The 16,778-nt window shown below is 37.7% G+C and overlaps 1 long non-coding RNA gene across 4 annotated transcripts in view; it reads left to right on the plus strand.

Moving 5' to 3' along the window:
• Positions 1-16,778, plus strand: part of LOC123619563 (uncharacterized) — a 623,996-nt gene that overhangs the window by 189,841 nt on the left and 417,377 nt on the right. For all 4 annotated transcript variants that reach the window (XR_012509631.1, XR_012509630.1, XR_006728206.2 and 1 more), the window contains one exon: positions 14,504-14,622. This is a non-coding gene — a long non-coding RNA (uncharacterized LOC123619563). The remainder of the gene's footprint in view (positions 1-14,503; positions 14,623-16,778) is intronic.

Consider the following 16,778-nt stretch of genomic DNA (forward strand, 5'->3'; position numbering starts at 1 on the left):
TGAAGAAGGCTGCTGTGAACCAAAATGGCTTTCATGGATGATAATAGTTGTGTATCAATTTACAGTTATAACCAGAAAAACACAGTAAGCCTACATAATGAAGGGTTATATTATTTGCCTAAAAATATTGCCAGGGCTCTGGAATCTTTCACCTGAGAGAGATGGCGTTTGGTTCATTTATTGATCTTGTTGGATGAGTGATTGTGTCAAACCAACATATGCCAATTGATCACCAAAACCCATTTCTTGCTGCTGGGTAGTGGAATAGAAGACATTTTTGATTTGAAGGCAGAATCTTGACAGGGCCTTACTCTTGCAAGTGCTGGGAAATGAATAAATTAGCTCTGTGGTCTTTTTGGACTAAAGAAGGAAGATACTCTGCTTGCCTAGTGGAAAACAAAAATTATTCTTTAAACCATAGTGCCTTTAGTTCTTTTGACTTTTGTATTAATTGGACCATGGTATCAAGTGGCAGAAGCTAGGTCAGGTTGGCTTCAGGAAAAAGAGGGAACTCATCAGAAGGTTTAGAAATAAAAGAATGGACAACTGAACTGCAAGAAAGTCAGAGAATCTGTTAGATCTCATAAATAGCTGACACCAAACATGAAATTTTGAATTTTATCAAATGCTTTTATAAGAATATATTAGTAATAATTGTATCTTCTCTCTTGTCATCTGTATGATTTATATTAATAGAAATATTTAGAGTAGATAACAATATATATTTAGAGTAGGCTAACTTCTGCAAAAAACAGAACCAAAGAGTATAATAGTTCAAATAGAAGAGAAGTTTGTTTTTATGGGACAGGACTGGAGGGATGAATAAGTTAAGGCAGTCCTCTTCCACACAATCATTCAGAGACTCAGTTACATTCCCACCAACAGTGCACAAATGTTCCCTTTCCTCCCCTTCCTCACCAACACTTATCTCTTGTTTTTTGATGAAAGCCATTTTATCAGGTGTGACATGATACATCATTGTGGGTTTGACTTGCATTTCCCGGATGATTAGTGATGTTGAGCACCCTTTCATGTACCTGTTGACCCTTTATATGTTTTCTTTGGAAAAATGTCTATTCATTTCCTCTACCCATTTAAAATCAATCATCTGGTTTTTTTTTTTGCTATCGAGTTGTATCTGTTCTTTATATATTTTGGATATTAACCCCCTTATCAGATACATGATTTGCAAGTATTTTCTCTAATTTGGATATGAATCCTTTGTCAGATATATGAGTTGCAGTATTTTCTCCCATTCCATATGTCGCCTTTCCATTTTGTTGATGGTTTCCTTTGCTGTGCAGGAGATTTTTAGTTGGATGTAGTTCTATTTGTTTATTTTTACTTTTGTAGCCTTTGCTTTTGGTGTCAAATAAAAAAAATCATTGTAAGACTGATGTCAAGGAGTTTACCCTTTATGCTTTCTTCATGGTTTCAGGTCTCACAGTCAGGTCTTCTGAGTTGATTTTTCTGCATGGTGTGAAATAAGGGGTCTAGTTCTTTTTTTTTTTTCTTTTGTATGTAGCTATCCTGTTTTCTGAACAAGAGTAAATTAAAAAAAATAAAATTCTTAATTTCTTACCATTTTTGTCCCATTTAGGATATATATATCTATTTGAGTCAATTTTTATATTTTGCTTAAAAAGCATCATGTCATTCACAGATTTGTGCAAAATACTCTTTTATACTATATGCACTTGTTTAAATTTATTTGGTATCTGTATTCTTTTTGCCTTTTATCATTCCTAATTTTGTGTATTATTTCAAATTAGACTAAAGAGTTATTTATCTATTTCATTGTTCTCCTACTGCCTTGATGACCTGTATTTCCCCAGTCCCATCCCCACCTATCCTTCTGCCAAAGAAGCTGTCTTGGAATTGCTTATAAGTTAAAAGTTTTCTTTTTTTCTAACTTATCCTAAATTATTTCTGCTTTAATCTCCATTCCGTCTTTTTAATTTTATTTGAATTTATTGTTTTTTCTCCTAAATTCTAAGATTTAAATTTTAAATTGGTTTTGATTGAGGAAGTTAGTAATTTTGTTTTGCTTTTGTTTTTCTACTTATTTTCTATGAATTGTCTGCTGACACTTGGCTAGCGTTCATAACTCTGACATGTACTGTTGCTGTTATATTTTCTATTCTGTCTTACCTTGATTTATGTTTGACAAAATTTAGTTAGCAGACAGTTAAAATTTTCCTATGATACATCTTTCACAGAAGTTCCTATATTACAATTTTAAATGAAAAAAGAAGAACATAAAATTACATGTTCACTGTGGTACATAATAAAGTATGTACACATGGACAAAATATGGTTGAGTATGTGGAAAATTAAAGTGGTCACATTAACGCATAAAACATAGAAAGGTCTAGCATAGTCCCTTGGATACAGTTAAAATGTTATCTTGATAATAATTTTTTTTAAGTCCCTGGAGTTAAGAAATTAAAGATCTAACAATATCTATCAGGTTCATTTGTGTTATATACGGGTGAAATAAATACACAATGAACCAATTAATTGATGGAAGCAACTTCCATTAATAGTAATGTTGCTACATTTGATGTCACTTTCCCCTCTTGCCACTCTCCCAATGCACCTGCCCCCAGAAGGGTTTGCTTTGCCTAGCCTACCTCTCATTCCTCCACGTTACCATTTCTCACTCTTCTACTGCCTCCTTATTGGAGTATCTTGCAAGAGCCCAAGGGGAGAATCGTGATCTCAGATGTCCTAGTGAGGCCAAGAGACAGATAGAGAAGTGTGGTGTTCCTGCACTTGTATAAGCTCCTTCCTTTGTGTGTGGACTGAAACTTGCTTCACTTCTAAGGAATAAATTTGGCAAATGTGATGAGATATCACTCCTTGTGACTTCCATCTTGCTGGCACTCTCATTTGCCATCTCTCTTGCTTGCTCTGATGAAGCCAGCTGCCAAGTTCTGAGCTGTCTGTGGAAAGGCCCATGTGGCAGGCAATCCAGGGAGGCCTGCAGCCAATAGACCCTGAGGAACTGAAGCCCTCAGTCTAAAACCCATGTGAAAAAATGAATCCTGTTGACAACTATCGGAGGGAGCTTAGGAAAGGATTCATCCCCAGTTGGGCCTTAAATTGACTGCAGCCCTGTAATAGCTCCAGAGTCAAGGCGTCCAAATAAACTGCATTAGATTCTCAGCTCATGGAAACTGAGATAATAAATGTGTGATATTTTAAGCTGTTAAAAAAAATTCTTAAGATGTTCCCCTATGGTAGAGTACCACTTCTAGTGACCTACTACTATTCACAATTAAAGGGGATTTCCTCTTTGGGTTTCAGGCTTCAGACTGTGCTCTAGATTTACGTGCACTTTTGTTTAAACCATCCTGCTCTTGGAGAAGAAAAGATTGCTATTACACAATTTATACGCAGAGAATAAATCCAGTACAGACTAAAGGTAGTCATTTGTAACTACATGGAAACCCAATTAGTTGCTTGTTTCTATGAATTCTGAGCCTAAAATCCCTTCAACAAATCTCTGACTCTTTCTCAGCCAAGTTTCTACAAGTAGCTGATTGACTGATTGATTGATTGTACCTTACATGGAAGTACTTGGACCAAGGATTATAGAAATTAAGAGAAAGTTTAGGTAGGTATACAGATAAACAAGAACAGCCCTGTTCTTGAGGGGTTGATCAATGCTGTTGAGAGTAGGACAGACAGTCATTATTACTGAATAGGAATGTAGATCCAGCTGGGAATCTAGTTAGGGAAGACTTCCTGAAGGAGGCAGCACAAGAGCTGAATCCTGAGTCTCAACTAGGATTTAATGGCTGATGATAAGGGGAGGAAAACAAGAGAGACAAGTGAATTTCCAGATAGAAGAGCACAAACCAAGTAGAATTTATTTTAGGGGCAGGGAAGAGTCTGAGTTAGCAAAACAGAGTAAGAGTCAAAACTACAACTGTAAGAAATGGTAACTTTAGGGGAACCTGGACCATTTGAATTTTACCTCATTGATCAGTGTTCAAAACCAGAAATGCTTGCAGGGGCTGGGCAAGTCCCAGGAGTAAGTAAGGGGGCCAGATGTAAGCACACAAGCCCTCACTGGAAGGAAGGGAGGGCTGTGAAAAACCAACCCTTGCTTGTGGCTTAAGTTCCATGTCCAGCTCTAGCTGATTATGACCATACTTGAAAGGGAGCCAAGGCAGAGTTGTCAGTTCTTGCGGTTATTCAAACAAAAATAATCTAGATTTATGTAAAATCTACTGGTTTTTAATTATTGGCTTAAATTTTTAAGTCATGTTTGGTGGTCAAATAAAACGCATTTGCTTTATTTATAGCCCAAGGGCTGTCAGTGGCAGAAGAGAAGGCTGTGAATTGAATGGTGTCTTAGGAAGATTCAGTGTTTGTTACTGACTACAGTGGGTTAGATGTCAAAGAAAAATTGCACAAGACCAATTAAACAGGCAAGGAAGTCTTTATTCAAAACTATGTAGTAACGAAGAGAGACTATTGCAGTTGTGGCAAGTTTAGAGGGTGTGGGGCGCTGAGGGGGTGGGAGGGGAGGGGGATTGAATTTAACTCCACCAAGACAAAAGGCAAGAGAGTTTTTAAGTGCTGGAGTGTGCTAACAGAAAAGTAGTGGAGGAAGTTGGTAGGGAGGTTGATCAGTGTGATTAGGCTGTCTGTATTTGCTAATTAGCTCTTATCAAAGTTAAGCTTCCAGCCTTCCACAGAGGCTTGGAGATGGAGGTGCTGTATTTTCGATAATTATATTTCAAAGGGATGGCTCTCAGGTCAGTATTGAAAAATACATTCCTCTATTGTAGAAGATTTGCATCTCAAAGGGTCAGAGAAAGAATTTATAATTGCAAGTTTTCTAAAGTAAATCGTTCTAAGAAAACGGAGGTCAGGGGCCCACAGTCAAGAAAAAACTTGTCTAAAGTTTAATCAAGCTGAGGGAAATGTTAAAGTCGTCTTGTTCGCAGGAGAGATGAGTTAGAAGCCATGATAATAGTCCATGTATTCAGTTCTAAAATCTGAAACGAAGACTAATGCCTGAGTTGGGAAAATTTGTGAAAAACTTTGAAATGGGCCAAAAAGATTGCTAGGTACTTTCAGTAGAAAAGTAGGTCTTTTCTAGTGTGCACCCTACCTGGTTATCTGATCCTGTGGGTTTCATGCCTTTCATTATCTCTGAGATATTTTGCAAGGTTTTATCATAGAAATTATAGTTAATTGACAGCAATTCAAATGAATCTTTTTCATAGGCATGCAAGTGAAATCTGTCTGTGGTGGGGACAATTCATTTTCCTTCCCCCCTCCACTCATATAGTAAGCCAGTTTTATATCTATGTATAAATTATTTGCACCTCTTTATAAATTCATTTCAGTATTTCTTATTGCTTATGTATGTGAGGTTCTTTGACTAACTGGAACATCTTACTGGTTCCCTATTAATTAATGACCTGATACAATATTTGACACATGTTCATTTTATATTATTTATGGGATAGTCTTGATTTTTACCTTTAAAATTATCCTTTAATATCTGTAATAGAAAAGAACGTGTAAGTGTAAGAGGTTAAAAGAGTGGAATTAGGATCCAGCAATAAGTGTGGGGGTCAAGGAAGAGGAAAAAGATGAAGATGTTGTGGATTCTGAACCAAGGCGCCTGGACGGCTAATTTATCATAGCTAGTAACAAGGAAAGCAGGATGAAGAAATGTTCTGAGGCTGTAGGTGGGAAGAGGTTTTTTTTAAAAACAAATATTGAGTTTGAGAGGAGGTTATAATATCCTGTTGAAAATATCCAGCCCTTTGGAAAGGTATGACTGAGGCTCTTGAGAAAGTTCAAAGCTAGAGGCAGCAATCTGGGAATGGTCTGTGTAGAGGTGGCCAACAGACTGGATGATTTCCCTGAGAAAGGAATTAAAAAGAGGAGCTGAGGGCGGAGCCTTGGGGATCACCCACATCTAGGGACACGATGAAAAGCTGAGACAGCACAGCAAGATAGACCAAAAGGGTGAAATGTTTACTGTTTTCTTCAGGAGTAGGAACCCATTTAATCCCTCTACTGTTTTTTTCTGCGAATTTTGTTTTGAACCTCATCTGTAACCTTTTTTCTGCATTCACACATCCTGGCCTCTAGCTCTCCAGTATTCATTTCTCTCCCATGATAATTCCAAGTCTGTCTGTTAAATCACTTGGAATCCAAGAACGGAGGTGTGAGCCTCAAAGCTGCCATATTAAGCTGTGCAGCTAAGCACAAGTGGATTTACTTCTCTGAGTATCAGTTTTCTCACATGACAGAAGCAGACAATTATGCTTTCTCCAAACAGTGGTTGTGAGAAATAAGTACGGTGACACGAGGCAGTGTTTAGCACAGCACTTGGCATATAGTAAGTGTTCTTTGAATCTGAGGCTCAATTGCCAAATAGGCCACCCCACGATGGCATGATTCATCTGTAACTTTTGCCTATGGCTGAAAGATTTACAATTATACCACATTTATTGGGGAAGAGCTATTTATCACAATGAAAAATTATGCTTTTTGTATTCCAAGAGAATTAACTCGCCTCTAAATTTCATTTTCTTATTTCTTCTTTTTCTTCTTTTCTTGGCTTTAGTGTATCAAGGGAAACATTTTTTCCTTGCTTATGCCTCATTTCATGATGGGCTGTGATGAGCTTATAAACAGAGATGACAAAAATATCAGGAAAATATGGAATTGTAAAACAAATTCAGAACTTTGGTTTAACGTGAACATCTATAGTTTTTTCTCCATGGAAATTCTATATTGTAGGGAGCACATAGGTTTGCTCTAAGAATTCAGGAGTAATTGGATAATTCATTCTCTGCCTCTGCCAGCATCTGCTTTTTTGTTACATTTTATTCATAAGCTTTTCTTAAACAGGTATTTATAATTGAAAGGTTTGGGGACCCATTATACATTTGTTTGTTTGTTTGTTTGTTTTCCGCTGTTGAGTTCACATGAAGCTTTCTCCAGGAATCAGCCTGAAAATAATGCTGCTTTATTTTTATCTTCATGATACCCAACCCTTCTTTCTGGAGGGGAAAATGAGAAAGTCTGTGGGATCCTGTTAAATTTCCATCCCTTCCCCTATAGTTTCATCAAGATCAAACAGATTCCACATATTGGCAGCCACATAGAGCAGAGACCAAATCAAATGCATATGTGCAGCTGTGATAAAAGAGAGCTTTACAGAAAGGAAATAAAGGCCAACCAGGCGTGCCTGGCTGGCAGCTGAAGAAAGTACTGCTGTCATTATTAAAGGGAAATGAATAAACTGCCAAGGTTCAGAGAACATAGCATCAAGTGTTGCCTGTGGACCCAAGGCTGGGTGACTCATTTGTTTGGTCTTACTGAAATGGGAGAGCCTCTTTAGAAAATCTCTTGATAACAGAGTATAATACAAAACAGTTCAATGATCGTTGAGATTTGTTAGATCCTTAGTTGGTGCAGGGACTGTGCTAAGTGACGTGGCTTCCATTTGTCTAATCCTAGCAGTAGTGCTGTGAAGGAAGGACTAGCATTAGCCTCATCTTATAAGGTGAGAAAACTGAGCCCAGAAAGGTTAGGTAAACTGCTCAAAGTTTATACCTGGTAAACACCAGAGCCAGAATTTGAACCTAGGCTCTTTGGCACCAAAGACTACTTGCAATTATTCTGCTAAATGTTCATGCTCCTTTTTAAGTATTCAGTTACTTTACTGAAGAACAATTCTATCCAACTAGGGTACAATGTTGAAGGAAGCCAGTGCAATCATTAGAAATAAGTTGTCATCAGTGAGTTTATTAAGTCATGTGTTTAAAGAATTTTATTTCAGGTATTTAGTTTGTTATATTTTTAAGGTACAAATCTAGTTCCATGTTTCTCTGCTGGTGGGTCTGGTAAGTCTGAGAATGTGTATTAATTACTTAGGGATTGAGTGCAGTAAGAAGTACTGACTAGATCATTTTCTTTCCTCCCTCCTTTCCCTCCTTCCTTCCTTCCTTTTATTTAACTAACATTTATTAAACACTTACTAAACTCTGGGGATGGAACAATGAAAAGCATTTACACTTACAAAGCTTTCATGCTAAAAAATTAAATAATAAGTAAATATAAGTGTATCAGATAATAATGGCATAGAGATCATTAAATAGGAGGCTGTGATGGTAACTGGGTATTGAGGTTCCTTTAGGTTAGGTGGGCAAAAAAGGCCTGTGGTATTCGGCTGCTGACCTGAATGATGAGATGCCAACCACCCGAAGAACTGAAGTCAGGCCTCCCTGGGAGAACAAAGAGCAAGGACAGAGTCCCTGAGGATAGAAATACCTTGGTGTATTTAAAGAACCAAAAGGCCAACGTGACTGGTCCATGATAAGAGTGACAGGAGCTGAGGCCAGCCAGCGATCAAGGCATCGCCTAGTCACTTAGGACCTTGTGGGTCCTCATAAGGAGTTTGGATATTGTTCTCAATGGATGTCATTTAAGTGGGGTGGTGTAATGATCTGATTTAAGTTTAAAAAGGTAACTCTACTTTGAGGCAGAAACTTAGAGGTCAAGATTAGAAGCATTGGGGTGCATATTAGGAAGCTTTCAGAGTGATGGAGAATAAGGATGATGGGGGCCAGGTGGAAGACTGCTCAGTCTAGGATGCTGTTTCTAAGAAGGAAAGAGGTAAAAATGGTAAGTAAGCAACTAACAAGGTCTGCTTTAGATAAGCAAATAGAGGGTAAGGTAAAGAGAAGAATCAGATTTAAGAAGTGAGGAAATAAAGAAGCTAGTTCATCTCATATAATTTATGGAGATGATGGTTTATTATGACAAAAAGGAGGTTTCCTTGTGGATATGTCAATCTACCTAGATCCCTATTTTGTTTTCCTTTAAGTCCCTCATAGAGTCACAGCTGAGACCAATGACATTGTCTTCTACCTCCTGCCCCCTCCCTTACCCCTCTTGTGGGCTGAATGGCACCCCCAGAGTCTAAGGCAACTTAGAAGTTAGGAAGACTTAGAGAGATTTAGGTCTGAGACTTAATGCTAACACATAAGTTGAATAAGTGAGGCATATATTTCCTTTAGAGACTGGAAAAGACTGATGTTTGAAAATGAACTGTCTTCCAGGCAATGGAATATTATTCAGCATTAAAAAGATATAAGCTATAAAACAGTGAAACTTGGGGGAAACTTAAATGTATATTACTAAGTGAAAGAAGCTAATCTGAAAAGGCCATATATTGTGTGGTTCCAGCTATATGGTATTCTGGAAGAGGCCAAACTATGGAGACAATGAAAGATCAGTGGTTGCCAGGGGTGGAAGGAGGGAGAGAGGTGAACAAGCAGAGCCCAGAGGATTTTTAGGGTAACACAAATCTTCTGTATGATATTGTAATGATGGATGTATGTCATTATAAATTTGTCCAAACCCATAGAATGTGCAATACCGATAGTGAACCCTAAGGTAATCTGTGGATTATGATGTGTCAATGTAGGCTTATCTGTGGTAAAACATGTACTATTCTGGTGAGTGATGTTGATAACGTGGGAGGCTATACCTGTGTGTGGATGTGTGGAATCTCTGTACCTCCCTCTCAGTTTTGTTGTAAACTTAAAACTACTCTTTAAAGAGTCTTTAGAAATGAACCTTGACAACCTTATATATTTTAATGATTAAAGTTCTGAGTATTTTTAGTATTTTAGGTTTGATACTAACAAAAATACTGAAATGTACTTATTCTACCAAAGAATGGCTATTAGGAAGAATTCTGTCATGTCTGAGGTAAAGAGTCATGTATAAATTACTTGTGGCAGATAATTTTAAGAATATTTTTAATCATATGCCTACAACATGCATAATATAGAACATTTAAGATTTAGGAAAGCACAAAAGGGAGTGAGTTTTTTTTTTTTAATCAGTGTTACCCTCACTAGCATAGTGCCTTAATAAAGTTGAGTATATTCATTATTTTTGCAAATAGGTTCCACTTGACAGGCCCATCAAACTTTTTTCTACACCTTCCACATATTCTGCTTATATCAAAGCTAATATTTTAGTATTATTGTGCCTACAGGAGCATGGCTGAGTTTATTTCATAATCCCTTCCAAATTGGGTTAATGAAATGGAAAAATTATAGTAAAATCAGATGTTTTTTTACTACAGTAAAAAGTTTATTTGAACGGAATTTTTCTCTTTTTTGGACTGGTGTTTTTGGCACTGTAAATCTGCCTTCCAAATTCACCCACAAAAGTGTTTCTGTGGAAACAGAGCCACAAATAGAAGCAGTGGTTATTGATTTTCTTTTGGGGCTGCCACCTGGTTTCTGCAAAACCCTGGAGAGCATATGCCAATTTCCACGTGTATTTTAGCTCCTTTCTTGCCCTCCACCCCCTCCTATACCCTCATGGGTTTAAAATAATCCAGGCCTATCAATTATTTATCAAAAGAGCAGTAGATTGGCTGATAAAACAAGGAGAAGCTGACCTCTGCTTGTTATTAGAGTCTCCTGGGGGCGGCCTCTCCTATGGCCAGCCTCTTTCTGACTGTTTGTAGGGGACCCATTCAGGCCTGGGCAGATCCACCGCCTTGGTCAGGCCCTAGTGCTGCATCCAGGATGCTTTTCCTTATGCTCCCTGGTGTTCGCCAGCCTTTCCCAACTGTGTTTTGTTCCTTCTCCTTTCATCTAGGCCCTCCGCCTACTTGACACCCTCCCAGCTCTGTCTCAGCCAACTCCTCCCCATCCAACTGACTGCAGTTTAGACATTTCTTCCCTGAAGAAGCCTCCTGACCCTCCCTCTAGATGAAGTTAGACACGCCTGCCAGACATTGCTGTGGGACCTGTAAATGGTGACAGTAACATCTCTGTGGTTATAGACGGTCGTAGAAGATTGCAGAAGGCTTTTAAGTTAAATAAAGCAAAAGTTTGGCACAGCTTATTAGTTTTCTGCAGCAGCTGTAAGAACATACCACAAATTTGGTGGTTCAGTCAATAAAGAAATTTATTTTTTCACAGTTTTAGAGGCCAGAAGTTCAAAATCAGCATTGCCTTCAACAATGCCTTCCCTCTAGGGGAACTTGTGTTCCTTGCCTGTCCCAGCTTTTGGTGGCTGGTGGGAATGTTCGGCTTGTGGCTGCAGCACTTCAGTCTGTGCCTCTGTGGGTGGCCGTGCTGCCTTCTCTGTGGACCTGTCCTCTGTTTCTCTTCTTAGGACACTTGTCATTGAATCTAGGGCCCACCTGGATAAACCAGGATATGATCTCCTCCTGATTTTAAATAATACATCTGCGAAGACCTTTTTCCCAAATAAGGTCACATTTACAGATTCTGCGGATTAGGTCACAGAGGACATATTCCTTTGGGGTCCATCATTCAGCCCACTACACATAGTAACTGGCACCAGACACTAAAAGGAAGAGCAGCTCTCAAGAATGAGGAGAATAATGACAATGACTTGTTGATAAAGAAATCAGAGCATATTCTTGTTGCCAGAGATTAGGTTCTTGTCTCGTCTTGGAAAGAATTCAGAGTTGAGACGTGGAGGTTAAGAAAATAAAGTTAGAATTTATTAAGGGATAAATAGTGTGCTTTCAAAGGGAGAGTGGACAGGCTCAGGTGAGCAGCTGCCCTGAGTTTCTTTGGTAAGTTGGTTACATAGAGTGTAAAAATGAATGGGCAGAGTACTCATTAGGGAGGGAAGGGTCAGGAGTCATAGTCCCTAATTTTCATCCCATCTCCACCTTCCTGAGGGGAGGAGGAATCTTTGTCCTTATTTAGTCTGAATCGGAAGTGTCATGGCATCAGTGCACAATGGGTACTTCTAATCTGCAAGGCTAATTTTATTGAAATGAAGGCATAATGAGCAAAAGGTTACATTCAGACTTTGGAGATTCCTGCCTTTTCCCACCTTTCTTTGTTAGCTTCCGGATATCTGTCACTGTCACTCCAAAATGTGTGATTTCTAATCAGTCCAGAGGTTCCTGCTCTTCTCTGTCTGCCCAGGGACCCCTGTTGTTTACATGATGTGTGGTTTCCTGCATTTGGCCTGTGCTTCTCCTTTTTTTGCCGCATTCCTGCCATTTGGCCTGCGTCCCCCTCTCTCTGCTCATATCTAGCTATCTGCCCGCTCTAACATCCCCGCTGGTTCTCTTTAGACTAGTGTCTTTACCTTGGTGGGCTGTGTTGTGCTAAATCTCACATCAGTGACTTCACTCCTGCTCTTGTCTCACATCTCTGGACAGAGGCTTTGCTATCTTTATCCTACCCATCTTTAAAGGTCAGCTCAGGTTTAACCTCCTCTACAAAGCCTGCTGCATCAATGGCAGTGATAATAAAAGCACCTAACATTTATTAAGTCCTTATACTTGCCAGGTATGTTACAAAGAGCATTAATTTCCCTTTTGATACCCCCACTGTTCTTCCTTCCTTTGACTTGCTATAACATTTGTATCTGTACCACAATAAATACTGTTTAATTATATACTGTCAGATAAACTAATTGTAGGTTGTGTGTGTAGCCTATATATAAATTCTTTATAATATACACTACTTATATACTATTTTACTACACCACTACTACTATGGCTAACATTCATTAGAATAGGTACCATGGGCCAGTAACTAAGTACTTAAATTTTCTCTTTTAATTCTAAGAGCAATTCTGTAATGTGTGTACTTCCTTTATTCTCACTTTTCAGATGAAAAACTAAATAAATTTTACAGTTAATTGCCCATGATCTATAAATGATGGAACCAGAATTTGAGCCAAATCTACCTAACTTCAGAGACGTCAAAAACTTATACATGTTATTTTATATATTTGCCACCGTATCTTGCAAGGGTTGGTCTGGCCATCCCAAGCATTTAGGTGGATTTGAAGCTTCTGAAGGACGAACCTCTGCTTTCTATAATGGCCTATTATGATGCTGAGCTTGGAATGAAAGGTTTTTATTTTGGTCTTGTGTTTGACCATACTGGGCGATTTAGAGTTTTTTTAGCCAGTAGCTCTAAGTGTGGTCCCTGTCAGCAGCAGGTAACAGCTCTAAAATCCTTTGCAATGCAGATGTAAACCAGTTGAGAGACTCAGCTCAACATAACAAAAACTCCTTCATCTCAACCCTCTTCCCCGTTTAAGCTAGTCTTCATCACAGGTAGGGAGTCAAGGAAATCAGCATATATTGTTTTCCTTCTTGATATTTTAAAGGTCATTAATTTAGGTAGCATTAATAGCATCAGCAGGGGGCTGAGAAGTGTTAGAGAGAGACTCTGAACCCTGCGGCAAAGCTCTCCACACTCTAGAGGGAGAGAATTCCATGGTCCTTCAAGAATTTTTAGGACTGCTTTACTTATTATTCTTAAACAGCAAAACCTTTATCCTCCTGGAACCACGTCCACATAGACAATGATCTGACAAAATTTCCTTACCATTCATTTCACTAATTAAAAGGAAAAGAAGTTGACAAGATTTAAACATTTTTTTTTCCCCTCAAACCATCCTCAGTCAGTTTTCTGGTTTACATCAACTCAGCTGGAAAACAGCAGAATTATGGATTTTAACACAACACATACAAAAAGCATTTACTTTTCTCCAACTTTGATTTTGGTTTAAGTTGTTAGTATTCAGTTAATTATTTAAGGACAACTTATTTCCCATTTCCTTTACAATAGTGGTATTTTTTAAGACATAAATTCAAATTTTCCCTTTACCTCAATGATGTGGTGAAAATGTTTAAATATTATGTTAAGAAGTATCAAAAGCTTCTGTTAAAATTACCAAACTGATCTGGCAAATAAAAAAGTCAATCCTTGTGTTCTAAAAATATTTACTTTTGTCAGGCAGATTTTAGGAATAAAACAATGAACTATTTTCTGATGGCATTCATTCAGTTCTAAATGGTGATGAAAATAGTTTATGAGAGCTCACCAGGTGAGAACCTGGTATCAGAATTTCTTATCTTTATCATATTTGATCTTCACAACAGCTTTATGAAGAAGTCATTAGTATTATGCCCAGTGAACTGATAAGAAAATTAAAAATCAGAGAATTTATGTAATCTCCCCAAAGGCATACACTTAGTATAGTATTTGACTGTACACAGAATATACAAAGTGTACTTCTAAATACACTGCCCTCTTCAACAATAATTGCCGATGCTTTGCCCTTCATGAGTAAACATTTTATAAAACGAGTAGTGTGACGGTGCCGAACTTTACCCGAGCCCTTTGACCCTAGAAAGCAGTAATGGTTGAGAAATCTTATCCCCCTTAAAAAAAAAAAAAACAAAGGAAAAGTAAAAGAAATCTTCCCACCCTTTAAGGACCATCCTGTGCTGTGGTATTTTGAGATAAGACCTGCTTGCATCCTTCCTCGGGACTCCCATAAACTCCAGGATTGCATTCTTGCTTATTTGTCTCTGAAAAATTTCAGGCTCCCTCCTGTTCTTTGAGACATTCCTCATTAATGAATATTCTTCCTGTTGCAATAGTTTGCATAAAATAATCTCCTTTTCTGCATTTGTCTTTCACAGTTTGGTCCTGTAACTCTGATATGACGGCAGCACTTTTGGGTCCCTGTGTACTGTGTTCAGTGAAGAACTCTTGGAGCTCTTCATGCTCTGCTCCTGGCTGGTGATTGGTGCCAACAATGGTAAGTCCAACTCCTGCTCCTGTACTGTGGACTTGTATCCACTGCAAGCAATGGTAAGGATTTGATTCTTTTTGAATATACGCTTGATTTCTGGTGCCAGCTTCTTTTGGTTTTGTGGTCTGACCACTTGGTGGTCTCTGTAGAGGAATTAATGGTTTTTAGAGGTCTTGTCTGTCAGGTGAGAGATGATGGAGTCTGGTTTGTTATTCTTTTTTGTTGGTGTATTTGTTTCTTTGGAAAATTAAGAGCTTGTACCCACTGGGAAGAGAACAGCTCTTTGATATGGATCAGTGAGTTTTGTATTTCTATATTTATGCTTGACCGATGACCAAAATTTTAGAATTGAAGCTATATGCTTTCTCTCTTTGTATGTTTATGTTTGTCATTCAGAAAAGACTCTACCTTTCATTCTGTGAGTGTGTAATATTTTCTGCCTCCAGATGGAATTATTAAGTTGGGTTATAAGATCTTTTAAGGATTTCTATTCTGATTGGCTTAGAGGTAAATTACTGCATATATAAGATGTATATTCCTAAAATTCCCAGAAATTAAGGAAATTGAAATACCAAGACTTTCAATGTACCAAATTTTAAAAGTATCCTTACAGAAACCAAATCAGAAATGTTTTATGATTCCAAGCTCACATAATACAGGCAAAAAAAATCTTTGGCAAATGAGAATTGTTTAATATTTTTATTTGATAAAAAAAGCTATGATTTCTCTGATTTATCAGCACTGAGTATAGTGTACACATAGATTTTCATTTTCTTTGTATATCCTAGAGTAAGACTCACCTCTATCTTCCCTCACGACTTCTATACAATTCTAGGATGAATCCCTTGTTATCTGCTTCTATGAAACCCCAGGTCCCCTTACTTCTCTTTGAGATTTTCCTCATTAATGAATGTTCTCCATTTTGTAATGGCTAGAATAAAATCATCTCCTCAATTATCCTCTGCATTTTGTCTCTCCCATAACTTATCCAGTTCTCACAACAACCTTATAAAGCAGGTATCCTCATTTTCATTTTGCAGATGAGAACATCACATTATTGAGAAACTAATCGAGGTCATACATCTAGTAATGGATGGATATATTGCTGATTTTAGAGGTTGTGCTCTTAATCTGTAATCTATATATCACTGTAGTGAACAAGTCAGATTATTCTTTGCAAACATCACATTCCACTTAGGAATGAAATATTCAATAACTTCTGCTGAGTTAAAGAAGAGAGTATAGTATATTTTTCTTTAAGCTTAAAACTTGAGCCAGAGTTCATCACTTGATGGACATGCACTGTCTTGAGCAGGAAAATGAATTGTCTTATCAAATATATTATTAGTACAGGGACTGTGTTGAGCTGAGTCTGAGGCACATGACCAGACCACGAACTGCATATACGTTATATGGTGGCAGGAGACTGTGTGAACCGGAGCTGTCTTGAAAGATGGCACCAAGTACTTTGATTAGTCCTGGATAGGAGAAACCACTTTAGATGATCGCAGAACAAGCCCACTCCTTTGTAAATTGATTTTAAATTTTGATTATTATTGAATATTAAATTAATTGCTCATGAAGTTTAGTATGTCACCCCTGCTTAGAATCCCTAATTCTCTTGCATTTTTCAGTAAGTTCCTTGTTGCAAACTCTGCAGCTTTCTCACATAAATATTTCTGCAGCATATTCCCAGGCTATAATGAACTTTTAAGCTCTAGGTTAATCTCCTTTTTCATTTTCATTTTCTTCTGAGTGAACCTGAACAAATAAAACACTAAGCAATCAAGATATTATTTTGAAGAGTGGTCCTTACATTTTTGACAATGTCGGATTCTAAATAATTGCTGGAATAACTGCCTTTCATAAATGACTCTTTTGGTGCTTTTAACTAACGGAGAAGAATATGCATGTGTGAAGCTATTCTAAGATAAAAGCAATGGTTCAATATTACCCTAAAAATAACTTTAATTTGGATCCAGTCAGTTTTATCACACTCTTTTTCAAATTATCTGTCTTTAAGTATAGAAGATTTAGTAGATCTAGTAAAATATCGGGGAAAATACCGTAATGTCTTAAGGAAACCTGCTGTTGTTTAGAAAACTGCACGAACAATTCCCATCTGCAAATGGTTATTTATTACTTAGTTATTTTTAGATTTA

This window comes from Camelus bactrianus, chromosome 10 (genome assembly GCF_048773025.1).
Source record: "Camelus bactrianus isolate YW-2024 breed Bactrian camel chromosome 10, ASM4877302v1, whole genome shotgun sequence".
NCBI classification, from domain to species: Eukaryota; Metazoa; Chordata; class Mammalia; order Artiodactyla; family Camelidae; genus Camelus; species Camelus bactrianus.